The following is a 19,794-nucleotide window of genomic DNA, read 5'->3' as shown; positions in this document are numbered from 1 at the left end:
CAGCTGTGTCAGTCCACTACAGAAAGTAAAGTTTGTCACTTGAGATGAACTCCAGATATGAGCAAAAAACTTTTAAATTCATCCAAATACAGACTGAGAGCTAAATTAATGAAGTTTTTATCATGGCTACTGGTGTAATACTATAATTTTTTTTCAGTATTAAATTACTAGTTTTACAGAAGTATGCAACCTATGAGTACTGTAACCACCTAATTTTATTCTGTCCCTCAGAATAACAGTTCCCATATTTTCTATGACAAAAGACATGCATATGATTACAATTACACACATCATAAACACGGACGGACTCCAAGGCCTTATTCTGCACACTGGTTTGTGTACAGAAATAGATCCGATATGGTGATCAAAATGTTTTCTCAGACTTTTATTTTCAAGTTTTCTTGTTGCATCACCCACAATTAAAGCATAACTGAAAGCAATTACTTGTACTGCTCAAAGACCCAGTTGTTTTCCGCCAAGAGTTGAAGTAGATGCCTATGAAACCTTTTTTTTAGCTTAACAAGGGCTGGTTTGTATTTGGCCCTATTTCTGCACCACCACTCCCTGTCAAGATAAAAATATTTTTAACCTTTACCCTCCCTCAGTTGGATTGGCACCTCTCTTTGGTGATTGAAGTGTTGTATTACAGTACAAACCTACATGCAACCCCACTGATACAGCAAATAAGGAGCAATACTGTTATTAATTTCTATCCTGGAAGTCTTTAGCATTCATTTAACAAATGGAAGCCTCTCCACTTTATATCTTGCAGGTAAATCTTATTTTATCCGGGGCTGGATAACTGTCACTCATTCAAATTCTGTTGGCACTGTGTCAAATGTAGGCAGATATGACACTGCATATATCTGGCGCATCAGACTGAAAATACCATGTCAAGGTTTATTTGACTTGTGACATCATGCTGTTACGCAGGATTCATTTTTAAAATCAAAATCAGCACTACTTTCTTTTCTGAAACGTCTTTAACACGGCTGTATTCTCGCGTCAACATGAAGCGCTTTAGGAATATGAAAAAATATGTAGATCGTATAGTGTTTATTTGATCGCACGTCACGTTAGGTATTAACCAATCTAAACTATGTTGGATATTAATACACCTTTAGAGTAGTGGGAAGAGAATAAATTTAGCGGTACAATGGCGCTCAAGTGACGTCAGTAAGGAGCCCTTTAAAAGTTTGAAAGCGCACAGGAAGATAAACATTACAGGTATATTCAAAAGTGAAAACATCACAGGAAAAACTATTTGTTTTATTATATTACCTTTAATATCGTTATGCTTTTAATGTTATATTAAGCGAAAAAAGCTTCATGAATTTTTTTGTAAATATTTTTTAATGAAATATATTTTTAAAACAATATTATCTGACATTACCCTGAAAGTAGTAGTTTCACAGTTAATAAAATTTTATCATGAAATTGTAGTGGTTAAAAAAAACGAAGTTATATTACTTAAAATCAAAACATTTTGAAAGTGTTTATATTATTTACTTTAACATGTTAGGAGAATTGTTTTGCGTGTTCAGCTGTGTGTGGTCTTTGCTATCTTATCAAAAGGCTTTAAATTGACTAATTCACTAAGATAAAAAGGATTTCTCGTGTTTGTATTCCTTGTATAACGTGTACATATCTCTAAAATCCACATACAGTATATACGTCTTAAAAAATGTTCCATTGGGTAAAAAAAAACGCTCAATATTTACATATAAATAAAATAAAAATCATTACAAAATTCCTATGTGCAAAAATATATAAGGGTATTTTATAGATATTTCACGCACATGTGGAACATACTCCAAACAATACTTTTAATGACCCTTTCAGGCCAAAGAATAGCCATTATACATTAAAATGTTTTTAAAACACTTTTATGTGTATATATTTAAACTCTTGAAGAAACAAAGATGAAAAAGTGTAGTCAATATATGGCTATATTTTAAATCCTCTAAAATTGACCCTTCTCATTAATTGTGGGGTGTGAAACGTTGTGTGTACTTGGGAAGCGTGCGAAGGTTATCCGCTTGCTTTTTAAAACATCCTCAAGGCACTGTGTACCTTATTTGCGTTGTGTGTTCTCTCTTCTGCCCCTCCTCCCTGCCTTTGGACTGATATGCCAGGGAAAAGATTTTTTTTTGAATCCGAGCTACAGCCGCCATGCTGCGAGAGACAAACTTCTAACACTTTTTTTGCACCATCCTAAACTAAACGGAGAAAATCGAGCCTTTTCCGAACCCGGTGAGTTTTAGATGTTTGTTGCACGTTTTGTTTTAACGACGGGTACAGTTTTGTTTTAATGTTCTTGTGCAGTGTTTTGGTTTTCTTTTAAACGTTTATCTGTTCTAGTAGCAACATACCCCCTTGAGTTTTTGGCTTGCGGTCATGTTTTGCCTGCAGTTGAGCATTTGTAGATGTTCCTGTTGTTGCACTTGTTGGAAAGGAAGGCGGAACAGGTTAGTTTTGAACCAACAAGTGTCACCTGTTATATTAAATACGAACAATATAGTATTTTTGCGCCATTGTTAAAACAACTTTAAACGTTCAAGAAAATAATTGGTTCGATTGAGAAAAAATATAACATAAGGAAAAAATCCATTTGATATTTTTCTGTATTCTTTAAAATAACTCCATCTGCATTTCGTATGATTATAGGGGTTTTAAAATTACGTTTACACTGGTACTGAACGTACAACGCTTGAACCAGCGCGAATGAACATTTCTAATCTACCGCTGTACCGGTGGAAGAAGTTCTTAGATAAATAAGGGTAACTGTTTAAATGGATCACGTCTGCGTATTCTACGTTAAAGAAACAAAAAAAAATCATCTCCATCCTGTTTTTAATTGAATATGCAATGCACAAATGTATATGCACCTTGTCCAAAAGTCATTAAGGGGCCACTGTCCAGAGCAGAAGTGAATCGAAAGGGCTCATTTATTTAAAAAAACCAAAAGTGCTCTGTGTGTTGAAATAGGAGAGAGACGTCGCCGTGCAATTCTAGATCGGTACAGTTTGTCTATACGGGATAAAAGGAGAGCAATGTTGAACTGTGACATTTCGAAGATGCTTTGGATAAATTTTAGATCAAGGATCTTTGTGGTTTGACAATGCAATGCAGCATTGAAAGACTTTGCTACATTGATTTACTATCCCTATATGAACATTGGTTGACCTCCATGCTGAAATGCTAATACATTATGGATGTGCACAGAACAAAACTCACAAAAAGTGTTGATCTATTGTAATGGATAGTGATTTAGGTTGGGAAAGTTCTGTTGTTAGGAAGCAGAAACCCTTTATATCTTTTCTATCTTTCAAGCGAATACAGATGACATTTAAAATTCCATCACCATTGCATTGACCCATTTGAAATAATCCAGTCTTAACCAAATTTAAGGACCCGAAACTGAAAATCTTACAACGGAGTGGGGAAAAAAAGTAGATTAAAGAATAGCAATTAAATATTTTAAGTTTAATAGTTTTGAACGAAGCATCTGCATGCTTTAATCTTCAATCAGATCTACTGTATCTCATCCTCTAGAGATGTTGGAGAGATCCGGATTCTGTAGTTCACCTTGGCTGTATTAAAATGTGCTTATGTTTTTGTAAACTTATTTTTAACCTGATTGGTGATTGCCATAAATCAGCTGATTGGGCTAATCAAGGTTTCATCAGTTTAGCATTTTTATTCTATGTTTACAGATTAGTTCATGTGCCTATATGCCATATGTATAGACATGCCATATGTTTTAACAAAAGAACAGCTATTGTGCATTGCATTTTCTTCATCAGTTTAAAGTAATATAGATAATGCATTGATCCATGCAAAGTGTTGGGGGAGCAGACTTTCATTTCATTTGTTCATAGTAGCAAGTTTTAACTATTCGTGACAGAATCGAGTTGTTTTTTGAACATTTTAATTTCAAATCGAAAATATCCTACATATTTGGAAAGACAGAGGAAATATAAGCCATATGTCTGGAATACAAGGTTTTTAAATGTAATCTGCACCTTGAGCACAACAGTCCTTCCTTTGCTAGGACCTAACCTTTTCACAAATTAATTCTGAGAGCACATTTTAGTATGTAAATCCTCAACTAGTTTGAACGATGAGATTTGCATTGATTGCCCATTAGTAGTTGGGGCTCTTCGGTACTGTTGTAATCACCACTTGGTGTGTTTTATTGAGGAACTTAAGTATCACTGAAAGTGAAATATTTGATGAAACAATGCTAATAGAGAATTCAGTTGTTTTTACAACTCTTCCAAATGAAGAAACATGAGGAAACTGTCACTTGGTCAACATACAGTAACACATAGTAAGTCTTTTTGCCTCCACTTTGTTCCAATATTTATTTTTCCCTTCAGCATTTCCTTTAATCACTGTGTTTCAGTATTTCTTTTTCCCTTAAACCTCAAAAAAAGCCTTTTTTGTTGAACACCTCCATTTAGATGTAATGAGAAATTTAGTGATAAAACTGCATTTCATGTAATTGGTAGGTTTGACTTGTAATGGTGTACTTTGTGACTCAGCTTCCTAAAGTAAACAATGAAATTAGTTATTATGGAGGACTTTTGTCTGTATTGACGTAGAATACTGAAAGTGAGCTGCACATTTTTTGTAGTCCAAATTGTGAGTTTCACAAACTGAACTTGAACTGAAATAGATAATCAGATTTGAATATTCAGTAGTATCCAGCTATTTCACAGCAAGCGCCAGGACGGTCTTAACTACAGCTTTGCATAAAGCGGTCTTTACGAATACTGGAAGGCATCCAGTCAGAATGTTCCCTTGAGATTGGTTGCAATTCAGCATTTACCCGCAGGGTATAAAGTTAGAACAAACATATATGGTTCATCAACATCAGTGGATTTTTGTATTTTGGATGTACATCCAAACCAAGGCTTTTTTTTAGAAAGAAAAGAAAGAAACTGGAATAGCAATTTTCTCTTTTATGCTTTCTCCAACTCGGAATTGCTAATTGTTAATCAGGGCTGTAACATGTGTAGCTGTGCAGGACAGAGAAATGCAACAGGCACATGTACTCTGATCTCAAACTGAACAGAAGGCCTACAGCATCAACAGTGGGGTCAGTCATGGGGAGGATGAAATGTCCTGAGCCAACTTGCTTGTGATATTTCAATTTTGAGGACAGAATGAAGATGCACAGATGCACTGCATGTCCTGCTGGTTCAAATGGTACTTCACCAGTTCTCCACTTCTGCAAGGGACCCGCTGTTCAGCCAACCTAAGATTGATCAGATGTTTTAGGTTATGGGGTCCATCTTTTACTCCTCACAAGTGTGTTTACTGGTAGAGTCAATCAGGATCTCCAAAAAGCATTTTCACACTACTTATCCATTGTTAATATACCTCCCAATGTCAACTCAAAACTACTCAAGACTTGATGACAAGGGAGATTTGTACAGTAAGTCCTACAGTAACAATCTGATGTGTATCCAGTTTCCATATAATAATCCATGAAGGGTTTAAAATAATTTCACGGCTGTGGTTCATCAGTTTCAGTAGCTGTTTTTGGAATTTGATAAATAAGTGGAATGGTTAGAGTGCTAAAATCATTTTTAACAAACGAGGTGGAAAATGTGAACCATTTTTTCTTAATAATTGTCAATTTCTCAAAGGAGAAATGAAACAAGAATGGATCATTGCCACATCACATCGCCATGAGGTGTAAAAATAATGGAGTTGTCTCTCTCACGTGCAGTAGTGTTTACTCCAGTTGGTCTATAGAGAAAAAGATTAGAAAGAAGGAATGGTTTCACATGAAATGAGGCAATTTAGCCCATCACGAATTGCCACAGGTAAATGGCATTAGATATGGCAGGGAATACAGTCACCGTTCAAAAGGTTTTAAGTACAGTTATCCTGGGGCTCTAACTCTGTTCTAAGAAACTTGTATTATAGCAGGTTTTAATACATCCATCATTTTTTTTTTAACCTCTCCATTCAGTTAATTGGTCGTGAGGGAGCTGGAACCTAACACAGCTAGCAACAGGTACAAGGCAGGATACACTGTGGAAAAGGTGCCAGTACATTGTAGGTTTTAATACATAAAATATATGATCGTAAGACTGGGTACAAACGAGTGGAAACCATAAGGCACGATTAGCTCGTTTTGTTGTCAGGAGCTTGAATATCTGGAATCCTTTAAGTTGTACTGGTATTTTATAAGTAAACCCAACTTAACAAGTTGGAATGACAACTAGCCCTAAAGGACTGAATTTCCTCTTGCCTGATTTAGATATAGAGATGCAGACCTACAAAGGATAATGGGTGTGGACTGCAAAAAGACCTGTTTTGCAAATAGTGGTTCTTAGTGGTGTGGCGTGTTGGCTGACATGTAAAGGCTTTTCTCACGCTGTTGCAAAGGCAACATGTTGGCCAGTAGAAATGTTGAAGTCTGATTTGGAGTTTATTTATTGTGAGTTTGTTTGGCCTCACAAATCGCCTTAGTCTTGTGATTCAAAACGTTGGAACTGAAAGGCCTTCTTTGCTCTCCTGGAATTTTGCATTTCTCTTCCTTATTAGTACAGGCCTTGTTTATACATGTTAGATAACTCTTGTTAATTTTTCGGAGACATCTACTGTGTTTCTGATGCACTGCACAATTACATGTCTGTGAATCAACACCAATTCCCCCTCTGGTCTTTGAATGAGATGTTTATGTTGAAAAATTAGGTAATAGTTCATCATTTGGTCATATGAGCTGGAATGCCACCCAAGGATTGCTAATGTAATTTGTTGCTTTCACTTTGTTGCTGAATTTATAACTGGCAGTTACAGGTCAGCAATGCCTACTGAAAAGGTTTTTAGTCATGAAGTCTTCCCAGCCTGAAAATGTGTGAGACTAAGTTTGTTTTTTATTTTGAAAAATGCAGTTTGGGTTTAAAATATGCATAGTTTTTCTTAAATTAATGAATATCTTGATAGTAATTTTTATTCTTAATAGGACTATCTATTTCTTATACAGTATGTATCAGGCAAGTACAGTACTTTAAAACCCACAGTAAAATTAAATACATACAGTAATTGGTCAGTTTCATTTCAAATTCATATGAAAATCCATAGACTATGTATGTGTAAGTGTTTGCCTTATCTGAGTGTGTCATGTTGGTTGCTGTTGATATTAATGTTGGCAAGGTAAGTCGGTAACCTCCTCCGAACAGGCAAGTATTTTGTTACTGTTAGAATGCTCTGTGAAAGGGACAAGTAGACATGGAGACGAGATCTGATTTGTAACTTGACAACAGCAGCTTTTCCCTAGGAGTTATTGATTGAGTCTGCTCAACTTTTGCATGTTAATTAAAGGTGGTGTTTTTCCTTGCAGTCATTCCTGCATGCATGTCTTGCAGGGAAAACCAGCTGTCAGCTGTGTTTGTGTAGTTTTCCTAAGTGTCTGAGCGCCTTAAGCTCAGAGAGTTAGGAAATGGGATAGAATGACACAGGTGCTCTTCAGCAAAGACGCTTTGTCATCCCCGTGTAACAGCTGAAAAAATGCTAAAGTTGTGCCTGCTTTTTTGCAGGAGCTTAATAATCTGACAGTTCTCATTTGAGATCTTATTAAAAGGAATGGGCAGAGGTGCAGAATAGACTCGTTCTTGTATTTTGTTAGTTTATAGTGTTAGCATCCACTTGAAACCATTAACCCCCGTGGTCTGTCTGTATTAATAATGTGAAGTACATACTGAAATAGATCACTAATGTCACAGTAAGGGCATAAGATAGCACTCGCACTGGCGATAACATATTGTCATAGCCATTGAATATAACAGCATTACCAAAAAGTACAAAGGAATTTGAAAATGTGTTTGTGTCCTTAAACACTTTGCAGACTTTTTTCCTATGTTAACACTGAGTGATCAGTAGAGTAGATCGTAAATGTTCAGAAATAGGGTGTTATTATTTTAATAGAGAAAGATGCTTAAAGAACAGGTGACAATTCTGCACTTGCTCTGCTTGATGGAGCTAAGACTTATTTTTTTCTTTTTCGACGTGGTACCACATTTTGTTTTCATATAATATTGCCTATGGCAGCACATTTTTGTTACCACTTCAGTAAACATAAAAGGCCTTTGTACTTGAACACTTTATCACTTAACCAAATCCCTGAGTGCAATGCTATGTACTGAAAGGCTTGGAGCAACTTTGTAAAAGCACAGTTTTTTATATTAATTCTAACTCCAATATCGTGTGAAATGTTTGAACTCCAGAAACACTTTTTAACTGAATGGTAACTGAAGTATTAATATGGTTTTAACAAATGTGTGTCTTGTTTTAAAACATGCTTACTGAAACACCAACTGGAATGTTGAATTATACATATAATTGTGATTATGACAATAAGAATGATGAATTCCTTGCATTTATATAGCACTCCCAAGATATTATGTAAACCTGAAATCATGCAACTGTCAAGTCACCACCCTCTTGGACAGATGATTAAATATATCTGCATTATTTTACATTTGGGAGTTTCACATTGCATCTTAATTTGACCAGCAGTTCAGAAGTTTGGGAGGGTGAGGGCTATAATGTTAGGTTTGCAACAGTAAGCAGAAGTACCTTTTGAAGTTATAAGTGGTTAGAAAATGGATGGATATTTTAAAAGTTGTTTAAGCTAGAGATACTCATTGGCCATTATATTGTGATGCATTGCATAATCATATAAGATCTGACATTCATATTAAGAGTTCATGAGAGTAAAGTGAACATTTTATCTTCTGATTTTAATGGAGTACAATTTTCATGGATTTCAAAAAATCTAAAACAATTACAGCAAAGTTGAACATTATCAGTGTTACATTATGCATAGAATGTTCAACCAATTGGTTATTTAACCGCAGCCTCCACCATCCTATGGCTAGTTCTGAAGCATGTTGATTCATGAAGAATACCAAAAGCTTGGCCAGTCTGTTTGACCTTTTTCATATTTTATGGTGATGAATAATGTTTGTAAAGAGGATCAGTGTGAAAGATGTTGCATTGTAATTTCAAGGCTGTTGTAAAAATGTAACATCCCGACATCTACAATGTCGTATTAACACTTCTAAATATCATATTAACACTTCTTCAGTTGTTAAATTAAGCTTCACTTTTTAAAAGTCTTTGTCAGATTGCAGTCTATCATAAGAACAGTAGAAAGGTTACAACTGAGAGAAAGTCAATCGGCCCGTCTAGCCCATTTGGTAGGTATTGGTTGATGGATCAAAGAATCATCATGCAGTTGTTTTTTGGAATACACCAGAGTATCTGCTACAACAACATGGCTGGGTAGCTTGTTGGGTAAAGGAGTGCCCCCTGTTCTCGGTTTTAAATTCACTTCCACATAGTTTCCACTTGTGCCCTCAGGATCATGTGAATTTACCTTAATTCAGAATTCTGCACAATGCATCCATGAAATTAACACTTACCATCTTGTATGAACAGCAAGCTATGTCTAAGGGTGCAGTTCTGATTTTTGAACCTTGGCTGATCTCTCTCCTTAATTTATAGAAGTGCCATGCAGCTCTTTGGGTTATATTTATGCATTACTCATGATGTAAACCTAAGTATTATGGTTGTTTTTATGTTTTGACCTTTGTTTTTTCTCATTCTCTCTAATGTTCCCTTTTGTGGTTGTTTTTGATCCAGTATGCAATTAGTAATTTTAGCAAAATGGTCATTTTGCATTGTGCTGGGAGGACAGTCTGCTTTTTTTCCCCAAGCATCACAACAAGATTAGTTTACAAAGCAAGTTTCACTGCTGCATTTAAAAAGGATAAAAATTCAAAGTTCCACGTGTTCTAGAAATAAGAGCTGACTCTTTCCTTATTAATTGGGATGACAGAGAGCTTCCAATCAGAACAGATTTTACTGTCCACTCTTCGAAATTTGATACAGTTCCATTTCAGTGCTTTTTTGGGAGAGGGTTAGAAATGTGCTGATTGAAGAACATTGAAGAACCAAGATAATGTGTTGGTGTTGAAGAAATGAAAGATCCTTGCTCACCTAGTGAGAGAGGGAGTGAATTCTTCACACACAGAATTTGTTGCCATTTCAGGTGCTGTTAGTTGGCCCAACATTAAATAAATGGAAATATAGACCAAAGCTGAGGGACCAAGAGGACTGTTACCAGATTTCATGCAGACCTCATGCTGTGCAGGAGTTTCTCCATGAACTGAGCCTGTGGTGGTGATATCACATTAGCCTATCTGAACGACCCAGGACCCACCCACCCTTAGCAGATACTTTTTAAGCTGCTAACATGCACATCACTTCTTAATACAAAGGTTTTACAGCAGTAAATACATGTGTATTGAACTCGGACCTAGACAGCTAACCGTATGCAAGACAAGGGTAAATGGAATTGATGTAATATAACAAGAAACAAGCAATAGTTAGCATGAAACAAAACTCAAACACCCCATAAACACAAATTTTCCCTTGAACTTAGTCTTGACTGTACCTACTCAAAATTATTTTTGTCTTTCGTTTTTGACTGAAGGAGAGTTTCAGTCGCTTAAGTGGATCAAAAATTGGTGAATCTAAAGTCAATACAGTCACACAAAGAGTGACAGAAAGCAGTAGCCTTTTTTAATTTTGTTTTCATACACTACAGTGGCTAAAGCTAAATGGTCAGATATATGTATGACATTCATATTCTATCTTACTTTTATTCTGTTGAAACGTATATATGCATGACTTATGCTCCCGATACTGTTGCTTAATTTAAATCAATGTTAACATTGTTAGTTAAGAGTTCCATTGGAAGCATGAGATCATCATGAGACATTATTGAATTAAATGAAATACTGTATTTTGTTGTTTCTTACAAGTCTATTTTTCAGCTTTTTTAGCATGAGATAATTGAAAGAATTGTCTTTTCCAGTGGTAATGGATTCATGTCATAGTTTCTTTTAACTGGTTTTAATTAAACGCTAAACATTAAGAACAGATGTGAGATTTTGTGAGCAGTTTTAATCAATACAAAGAGCACCATTGATCCTGCTTATTCTGACACAAAGGTCATATGTTGGTCCTAAATTTTGAAATTGGCATCTTTTGTGAATTACAGTGAAATAAACCATGTCTCCATATTCTCTGTGTATTGAAAGGTGTAACTGGATCATTCCATTAATGTATGCTGGCAAATCTCTGGGGTTTAGTCCTTTGAGATAACATGAAGGTAATATGATTCTCAAGCTTTACACAGCTCAATTATTCAATGAGCTCTTTCTCAGAAGAGAACAGAAAACTCACCTTAGCAAATCCCAGATTTCAATAGTAATTGTGCTATATACAGTAATTTTAAAGTTTTTATTTGTATTTCAACTTTAGTGTGTCTAGGAACTGAAAGTTTTATGTTAAGAAACTGTCCACAGTTGTCTTTTCATATTGTTTTCTGTGTTTACTTGCACAAAAACAAGAAAATATCAGAAGCATAGATATTGTTGTGATTTAAAAATATTATCCAAGTTAAGGATTCCCAGGAGAGAAATAATTAAAAACAGCTTGTCTTTGGCTTTAATTTTTCCCTTGAGGGGAAATGTTTTATTGGACATTTCCTGCCATTGAGAAATTGTTTGTAGCGCTTAACAGTTCTTAATTTACTTAAGATGTGAAAACAAAACTGCAGGAAACTCTGATCTTGCTGAACAACTGGCTGTGTAGTACAAATCAGAATATTTTAAGGGCTTGATATAATTGCTCTAAACTTAACATTTTGATAGTATAAATGCATATTTATGCTATTCACCTTGTACTATCTTTTAGTGGTGCAATTTGGAGTCTTTAAATTATACAATTTTTTATTCTACATGGAATGTCTATTTCTTTATCTCTGTGTGAGTTTTAACAGGCTTCAGGGAAAAATTCAAGACTGCTTTAATTTGTCGTGAATATCCCTGTATATTCTGGAATGCTGAAGATCCCGGGGCTGAATCTTGAATGCTGGTGTTTTTCATTTATTTTCATAAGGAAAATAAGTATTATTGTATACGTTTTCTAATATAAAGAAAAATAAATAAATCCCTTATCACAGTTACCCTGTTGCAGCTAAAACAGCCCCTGGTTGGGTTTTTGGCACAAGGATTCTCTTCAGAAAGACTAAGGAGATGCTGGACACCATGAGTATACAGTATGTGCTGTGTACTGCATGAATTGTATGTTTTATATATATTGTATAACTTATCATAAAGTTCATAAAATTATTGGAATTATTATTTTTTGTGCGCCACTGATATTTTATTTAACAGACATGACATTGGCAAACCAAAGACAGTGTTGTTCAATAGCATATAATTTGAGAATCGCAGGCTAGCAGGTTGTTTATCCACTGTTGGGAGCGGTAGCTATGAATTTCATGCTGTGAGCATTATTAAACAAAAACTGGCCGTTTTCTGTCCCATTCCTACTCTTGTAGAGGTGCAGATGCCACATGTCATCTCAGCTGATCTCATAAACATTCCATGGGGTTTAAGACAGTTGAGTATGGCATCTGACTTGAGCATATCGCAAGAAAGCTGTTACATGAGCAGCATGAGGACATGTAGTCCTGTTGGAATGTGGTCACATCAGGATGAACCCAAAGCGAGTTAAGGGCACTTTAAGGGCAGTAAGTGAGGTTGTTTGTCCTGTTCAGTATTTGTTTTACAAAGAATATCTAAAAATGTACTTACTGTACATGCCCTAGTACAATAAATGCTTTATCAGTATGAAATGTTTGGGCAGGGAAAATTTGTAATCACTGAATGATAAATTTTGAATTAGAAAGTGAACTAAAATAGGTCTTTGCATCCACAATCTCAAGGGATTCATATAAACAACTTAGCATAATATGAAATACTTTTATTTATCAAATGATTGAATGTGATTGTTTTCCAAAACATTTGCATAAATGTAAACGTACACCTCTTACTCTGGAGGCTGAAGACACACATGCTTTTCCTGAAAGAACAAATGTGTAGTAGGATATGGTCCTGTGATCTCTAGCACATTTGCTACTGGTCTAATTATAATCAGCCATTTAGAAAAATATTATTAAAAATACAAGCACGAACAACAGAGTCCCAGTCTATGCACATAACTCAAAGGAGTGTCATAAACTGTTTTTGCTTTTTTTCTCTAATGTTTGCTTGCATGCTGAATGAACAATCACACCATTGTCATGTCCCAAGACAATCCTAGGACTTACTTTCAGAAAGAACAAGTCTTCAGTCTCCGAAATGACATAAACATGTGCCTAAGTTGATTACTGCCACCCTCCGGGATGCTGATGTTTGGAAATTGACCAAATTGAATTAAATCATTTTTGAGTCCTGACAAATAAAGGTATTTAGTATTTTATTGAAAGGTTAATATGAGTCCTTTAAGCTGCAAACAGTATGTTGTGAGTTTGAAGAAGAGGGAAAGTATCTGAGCACTGTCACATCTTTTGCAGTATATATAGTAGGTCTAATCCAGACATTCTTTAGACTCATTTCTGCAAATGAAACCAACTCAAGATTCAAGCATATCTTGCTTTCTCACACCCAATTCTTCTTGCTGTTAAGACTTTTTTTTTCTTGGAATAACTGCATTGATTTATTTTGTACTATTGCCATGAATGTTTCTGTGTTTGAGGGTGAAACAGTACATCAAGGGAAAGCACTTTGACCTTGGCTTGGTGTTTTTTTTATAAATCCTCATATTGTTCCCTAGATGTCTGTGCACAAGTAGGCAACTCCAGTCATTGAATGCCAGGTTTCTGCAGGTGTTGTAGGCACCTATGCATTAGCATGTGGTTGGACTTCTTATGCACTTAATTAATTCAGTTAGGTCATTCAAATTTTAGATGTAAGACACCACACTTGATATTGGTCCTCTAGGATATAGGACTCACCTCATACTGTATGTACTGGCTGGACTACAGTTGAGATGCGGATGGTGGTTTGCAGGCCCCTGGAATGTCATGTTTCATTTTGCCTATTTTGTTTTTGGGATTAGACGGAGCCTGGTGGAACTTTTAGTTTCTCAGTGTAGAGCTTTGTGCTCTAATCTTGAAGTACTGCAACCCCCAGTGCAGGCTTTTCTTTCCATAACGCTTAAGTATTTGATTTGTATTTGCATAGTTCAAGTCTGAAGCCAGCCAAACCAAGCTGCTTTGTACAGTGGTTTCCAAGGGGGGAAAGCAGCCATCCCTATGAGCGTGCACAGTACAGCATTTTACCACTGAAAATGATTTACTGTGATGAAGATAGGCGGCTGTGACACTGAGCACTGTTGACATCACCTTTAAATAAAAGCCCTCCTCCTCATGGGGACTCTTGTGCCTTGTTGCTGTCCAGAGAAAATATTTCACTTGTCTCTGTCTTACGATTGCTGAGACGGACTGCTGACCCATATTCCAAGAACAGAAAAATATCTACAGTGGTCTAACGTTACCGTCGAGGTAAGAAGAATCCTCCAACCTCGGCGGTAAGTTGTGACGTTATTGATTTCTGTTCCTCCTCCTCCTCTCCTCTGCTGTTCTTTGGACACAGGGGCTTTAATAATTAAATGAGGCTGCTGGAGGGGAGAGAGAGAGGAAAGGCTCACTCTGGTTGCAGTTTGTTGTTTTTACTGTCATGATTCTCAGTGCTTTGGAAGGTCATGACACCTTGGTAGGAGGTTTTGAAAGAACTCTAGTGGAGCTCCTTTTGAGTTTTCTTGAGGAATAGTGAAGAATGCCCTGCTGCTTGGTGAGTCTGTATTATTCTCTTTTAATTGTGGGTAGGTTGGCTTCTTTTCACTGACTGGGCGGTTGATGAGGGTTACGAAGACTGCATGGAGATGGAGGATTACACTTTAGATGTGCACAGCGTCATATCAGTTTATTCTACCATTGGAACCTGTTTCAGTTTTGTGTTCGGATTTGTTGTGTATCCAATCCATGAAATTAAAAGCTTGAGGTGACTTTTGCTGTCCAATAGCTTGTACCCATTAGTAAAGCTCTATTGTGGATGTTTTGGCTGTGTAAAGGTGTGTAAAGTTGCAAGGGTAAAGTTGAAAATCAAACTTTATTTTAATGGGCAACTTACATTCAAAGGCAATCTTGGTTCAGTGATTTTATAAAAAAAATATTTTCTCTGTAATTTCCACGTCTCAAGCAACAATGCTTTATTAGTGCTGTGCAAATATTTTAAGACAAAGTACTATACAAAAATAAAATACAAATATTGAATTAAAGTCTTTTGTATTGCTTTTCTTAGTAGTCGTGTTTGAATAGACAGTGCATGTAGGATCTGAGCCAAAACACACCCTTTTTTTGTGTGCCATCATAGTTATAAGCTCTGTCAGTATGTCAGTACAGTAGTGAGTTTAACTTTTGGCATATGGCATTTTCACTGATGCCTAACATATGTTTCCCCACCATAAGGCAATCTTCTGATGTCTGAATTTTAAAAGCTTGTTTTACATTTGAATACAGTCAGTAAAATTATCTTCTTTACAGTCTTATTAAGTCTTGAAAATAACGATGTAGGATTTTACATGAGGTGCATTCCATATAATACGTTTTTTTTGCTTAGTTTGTATGTGTTTAGCTTTTTTTTAATGTATTTAATTTTCAGATCAGGGTATTTCTGAAAGATATAGTGAATAATTTAATAGTGGGATTTCTGTTCAGGAATTTGGAGTTTTACCATTCTCATTTTTAGGGTGGTATAAAATGGTTTTAGAAAAGAAAAAAAGTCTTTGGAATTTTTTTTAATCATGCTTTTGGTTAGTAGTCTGTAAAATGGGTCATTTTAATACTGGTAATACTGTTTTTAAGGTTTGCTGTGTTCACAGTTGTATTTTTACTTTGTTGCTAACTGTAACAAAGCAGACTTCACAGAGCTGAGGAACAAATCAGGAATTCAGCCTATAACCCATCTTTCTTTTTAATGTGTCTGTTAAAGTTTTATTGGTGTTTTTACCTTAAGTAATTTGTGTTGTTTTAGCTATCATGTTCCTTGAACACAGAGTATCACTTGCTTGTGACCCTCAAAGCTCTTCTTAAAAGGACTCTCTCTGCCTCAGTCTGTCTCTGTTTCAGGTTTTCCGTTTGGAGATCAAAGCTCCTTAACATGTCTTTTCAAGTGCTATCACAACACTTCAAAGCCCCTTTCCCTCACTGCCTTCCAGCTTTTAGTCCCTGAGCTTGTAGCAGAGTGTAGCACAAAGCCTTTTGTCATTGAAGTGTTATATTTAAATAGCACCATACCAGCGACAAACTATAATTGAACGCCCTCTTTAAGTACACTGCTTTTTTATTCTAAGATGTTTAACTTGTTTAAATCATTTTCTGTGTTTATTCTACAGTATTATAGTCCACCGATGTTTTCACACATTAATCTTAATGTTTTCCAACCCATATATTCAGTACAGGTGATTTATATATTGTTTTATTTTTTTAATAAAGATAGCAAAAACTTTGGGGAAAATCCCTGGAAGGGATGGTATATTACGAAGGGAGGTATTGTATAAGCACCTCTTCTACACTAACACTGGGTCTGCAGGTTATGTTAGCTTCCTTGGGTCCACTTGACACTAGAGAGGCTAGCCTAGCGTCTGGGGTCACGTGTAAGGATGACCTTGAGTGGCCAACCACACTAAGTGAACAGTGGATGAATATTGGAGCAGCAGTACATGCAATAAACATTGGATGCCCCTATCTCGTACAGCTGTGGTTTTTTAAGGTTGTTTTTGTTTTGTTGCTTCTTAAATGTAGTTCTTGTGACTTTAAACTGCAGTTACATTCATCTGGGAAGACGCCTTTTTCTCTGCATTAGAAAGAATTAACTTGCGTTACTCATCTAGAACAAATGAACTTCATTAGATGTCCGTTCGGTTTAATGTTTAATGCAGGTAGTAAATTTGGAAATGAACAAATAACAGTGATGTTATTAGATTTATTTAAACCTCCAACTCGTTGCACCAAAATTACTCCCTCAAGTCAGGGCACAAAGTCATGACAAGAGTTGTATGAAGTGGAATGCAGTAGAGCATAATATGTGATCTCCTATTGTAAATTTAATTACACTGCACTCACTTTTTAAACACACACAAGCTTTTTTTTAAACTACAAACACAGTGTATAATTATAATATGTAGAAAACAGTTATTAAAACTATTAGTTTATTAAGAATGGAGAGCAAAAATATTCATTCCAGTAAGTTCATGTGAATTGTAAAAGTGCAATATACTGAATCTATTCTCTTTTTTCTTCTTTATACAGTATGTCTTGCATATTTTTTTTCTTTTCTTGCATTTTGTGGTAAGTAACAACCAGAACACAAAACAAGAAGTTTCTGCTCCAGCTCATTTCATGCTACAGTGTTGGTTGATTTTCTCTGTCTGTGGCCTGCTTTCCGTTTTCATATTTGCAAGTTTCAGTTGGCCCAGCTTGTATAAATATAATGTCAGTACATATCAACATCATCATAGTAAAATAAGCAAAGACCTCTCATCTCAAGTTTACCTTGTGTCACAATATTTTACATCTCTTTGAATGAGGTTTTGAAGCTTAATGCTTATGAAACCAAAAGATTATCCCAAGCGGCTCTTAATTCTCTGGCATTTTTGAAAATCACTGCAATTATGTGTTAGGAACAGCATTTGATTTCTGAAAGTAATGTATTAAACAAGATACTCTGGAATTACCACAGTTAGACAGTCTTTGTTTCTCATTGTGTGAATGCTGAGTGCTTTGGACATTATTGATTTTTTTTTTATCCATTCCTCTTTGTTTCATTAATACTGTTTACAAAAATAAGCTATGTATTATCAAGTGGTTACCCCAATTTACAAATATCATTTAGTCATATGTTTTAAGACATTTCAGGATTTTACAAAAGTAATTGAAATTAATTTGGTTTCTAATAGCTAATCAATCTGAGGATTTTGTCTAACCATTTATTAAAATAATTCATGGTATCTTCTTTCACACATGGGTTGAGAGCTTGTTGCAGACTCGCAACCCATTGTGTAAAACAGAAAGTTCTGTTTTAAATGCCCTTTAAAATGGTTTCCATTTATTTTCTCTGTTTTCTTGTTGATTCTGAAAAGGTTCTTTGGGTTTACTTTATTCAGTGCCTTTGAGGATTTTGAGTCATTGAATTGAAGTCACCTTGTAGTGTTCTCTGAAGATGAGGAAAAAAAAGTTTTTTGAGCTTGTTAGAGTAAAACAGAAATTAAGCCTGAGAATGTACAGTGCCTTGTTAAAGTATTTAGATACTTCCTATGGTGTCTCATTTTGTGAAATTACAAAATGATGCCTACACACATTTTTTTAATCTTTAATTATATTCAAAGCTGAATGCTTAAACAGAAGGACATAATTACATTAAATGTCAGTAAACACTAAAGAAAAAAAATTGAAATATTCAGACCCATGATCTCGGTATTTGGTAGAAACACCTTTACAGCAACTACTCTAACATCTTTGCACACTGGCTTGGTGCAGTTTTGTTCCATTGTTCTTTGTAGTCATGTAATCAAAAGACTCTTATTCTCAAGTCTCTCCAGTGTAACTTTGGCCTTGTGTTTTAAAAAAGTGTTTTTAGTAAGGTGAATTCACTCTACAGTCTTTGACGGAAACAGGTTTTTTTCAGGTATTTTACTGTGCTTCATTCATTTTATTGTGATTTGTGTTATTGTGGTGACCTTTGATTTATCTAAGTTATGGTTCTGTGTCTGAACGGTTGAATGTCTATCTTTCCATGCTCTTTTAAAGGCTGTATTTCTGCTAGAATTTGAGTTTTGCACCATCACTTACATGAACATGACCAATTACTTCATATTCTAACATGTTTTTTTGGTTTGTTTTCTAATTCTTCTAGTAGTAGAATTAATTAATTTACAAATCCACTGATGTCTTGTTTATCCCTTGGGTTATTTGTTTTGGTTTGACTTCACCGTCTTGTCATTTTGTTTCATATTCTCCCCCTTTTGTTCACAACTCTGCAATGCTGACCAGACCAAATCCCGTCAATACAGATAAAAGAGGGTCATCCAGTAATGTCTGTCACTTTTTCTTTTTTTTTCTCTATGGAAGTGTATGATAAATGTTTTTGAGTACTTCGAATTTCAAAGTAAGATCTGTTTTCACCTCTGATGTTTTTGAATGTGGAAAATATTCCACATAAAGTGTAGTTGGTGACTGGTTCCATGCTGTCAATGTGATATCTCGGAAGACGGTGTCCTTCTATATCTCATCCAAGCCTCCAAAAGCATGATTTTCACAAGCCCAGGAGGTTTTGCATGTTTTACAATATTCAAACTCTACATTAAGTTTTAAGTGCTACAGTATGTCAACGTGGGAGTAAACTGTTACATAATATTGATTCAGTCTTGTTTAACTGGTGGAGGTTTTGCTAAAAAGGCAATGTGTGCTACTCTTTTCATATAGTGCAGTTAAGTCTTGTTTACATTAATTTCAAAGTAATGGTATATCTCTCTTAACGTGTCATGGAATAACTAGATTTTTGGGAATAGGAAATCTCATTTGCTCCATGTTGGCAATCATGGTCAGTGAAGCATAAACCATTTTATGGGAGATAAATGCCATGGGTATCCTAAGGTAAACTGCAAGATACTTAATGTACTAAGAAGTCTATTTCCAGATGGTGGCACCCATTTCAGACAGTGTTGCGAAGTTATTTTGTTAAAGGTACATTACTGTTGAAAAGTACTGGTTATTCCTTTAACAAATAAATCATTGTTCTTTATAACTGTGTCATCACAGCAGCCTATGTTAAATACAGTTAGTAACTGTCATGT

General features: G+C 35.4%; 1 protein-coding gene across 7 annotated transcripts in view; it reads left to right on the top strand.

The window, feature by feature from the left end:
* Positions 1-2,112: 2,112 nt before the first annotated feature.
* Positions 2,113-19,794, top strand: part of sema4d (sema domain, immunoglobulin domain (Ig), transmembrane domain (TM) and short cytoplasmic domain, (semaphorin) 4D) — a 71,694-nt gene continuing 54,012 nt past the window's right edge. For 4 of the 7 annotated variants that reach the window (XM_088909982.1, XM_088909981.1, XM_088909984.1 and 1 more), the window contains exon 1: positions 2,113-2,253. The gene's annotated coding sequence lies outside the window, so the exon portion shown is untranslated. Of the gene's footprint in view, positions 2,254-14,583; positions 14,733-19,794 lie in introns of those variants that run through there. The other 3 variants (XM_088909983.1, XM_088909977.1, XM_088909978.1) reach the window with 2 other exon arrangements.

This window comes from Atractosteus spatula, chromosome 3, assembly GCF_055471065.1.
Source record: "Atractosteus spatula isolate fAtrSpa1 chromosome 3, fAtrSpa1.hap1, whole genome shotgun sequence".
In the NCBI taxonomy this organism is placed as follows: domain Eukaryota; kingdom Metazoa; phylum Chordata; class Actinopteri; order Semionotiformes; family Lepisosteidae; genus Atractosteus; species Atractosteus spatula.
The sequence above is the reverse complement of the archived record's forward strand: the minus strand, read 5'-3'. Positions and strand labels throughout refer to the sequence as shown.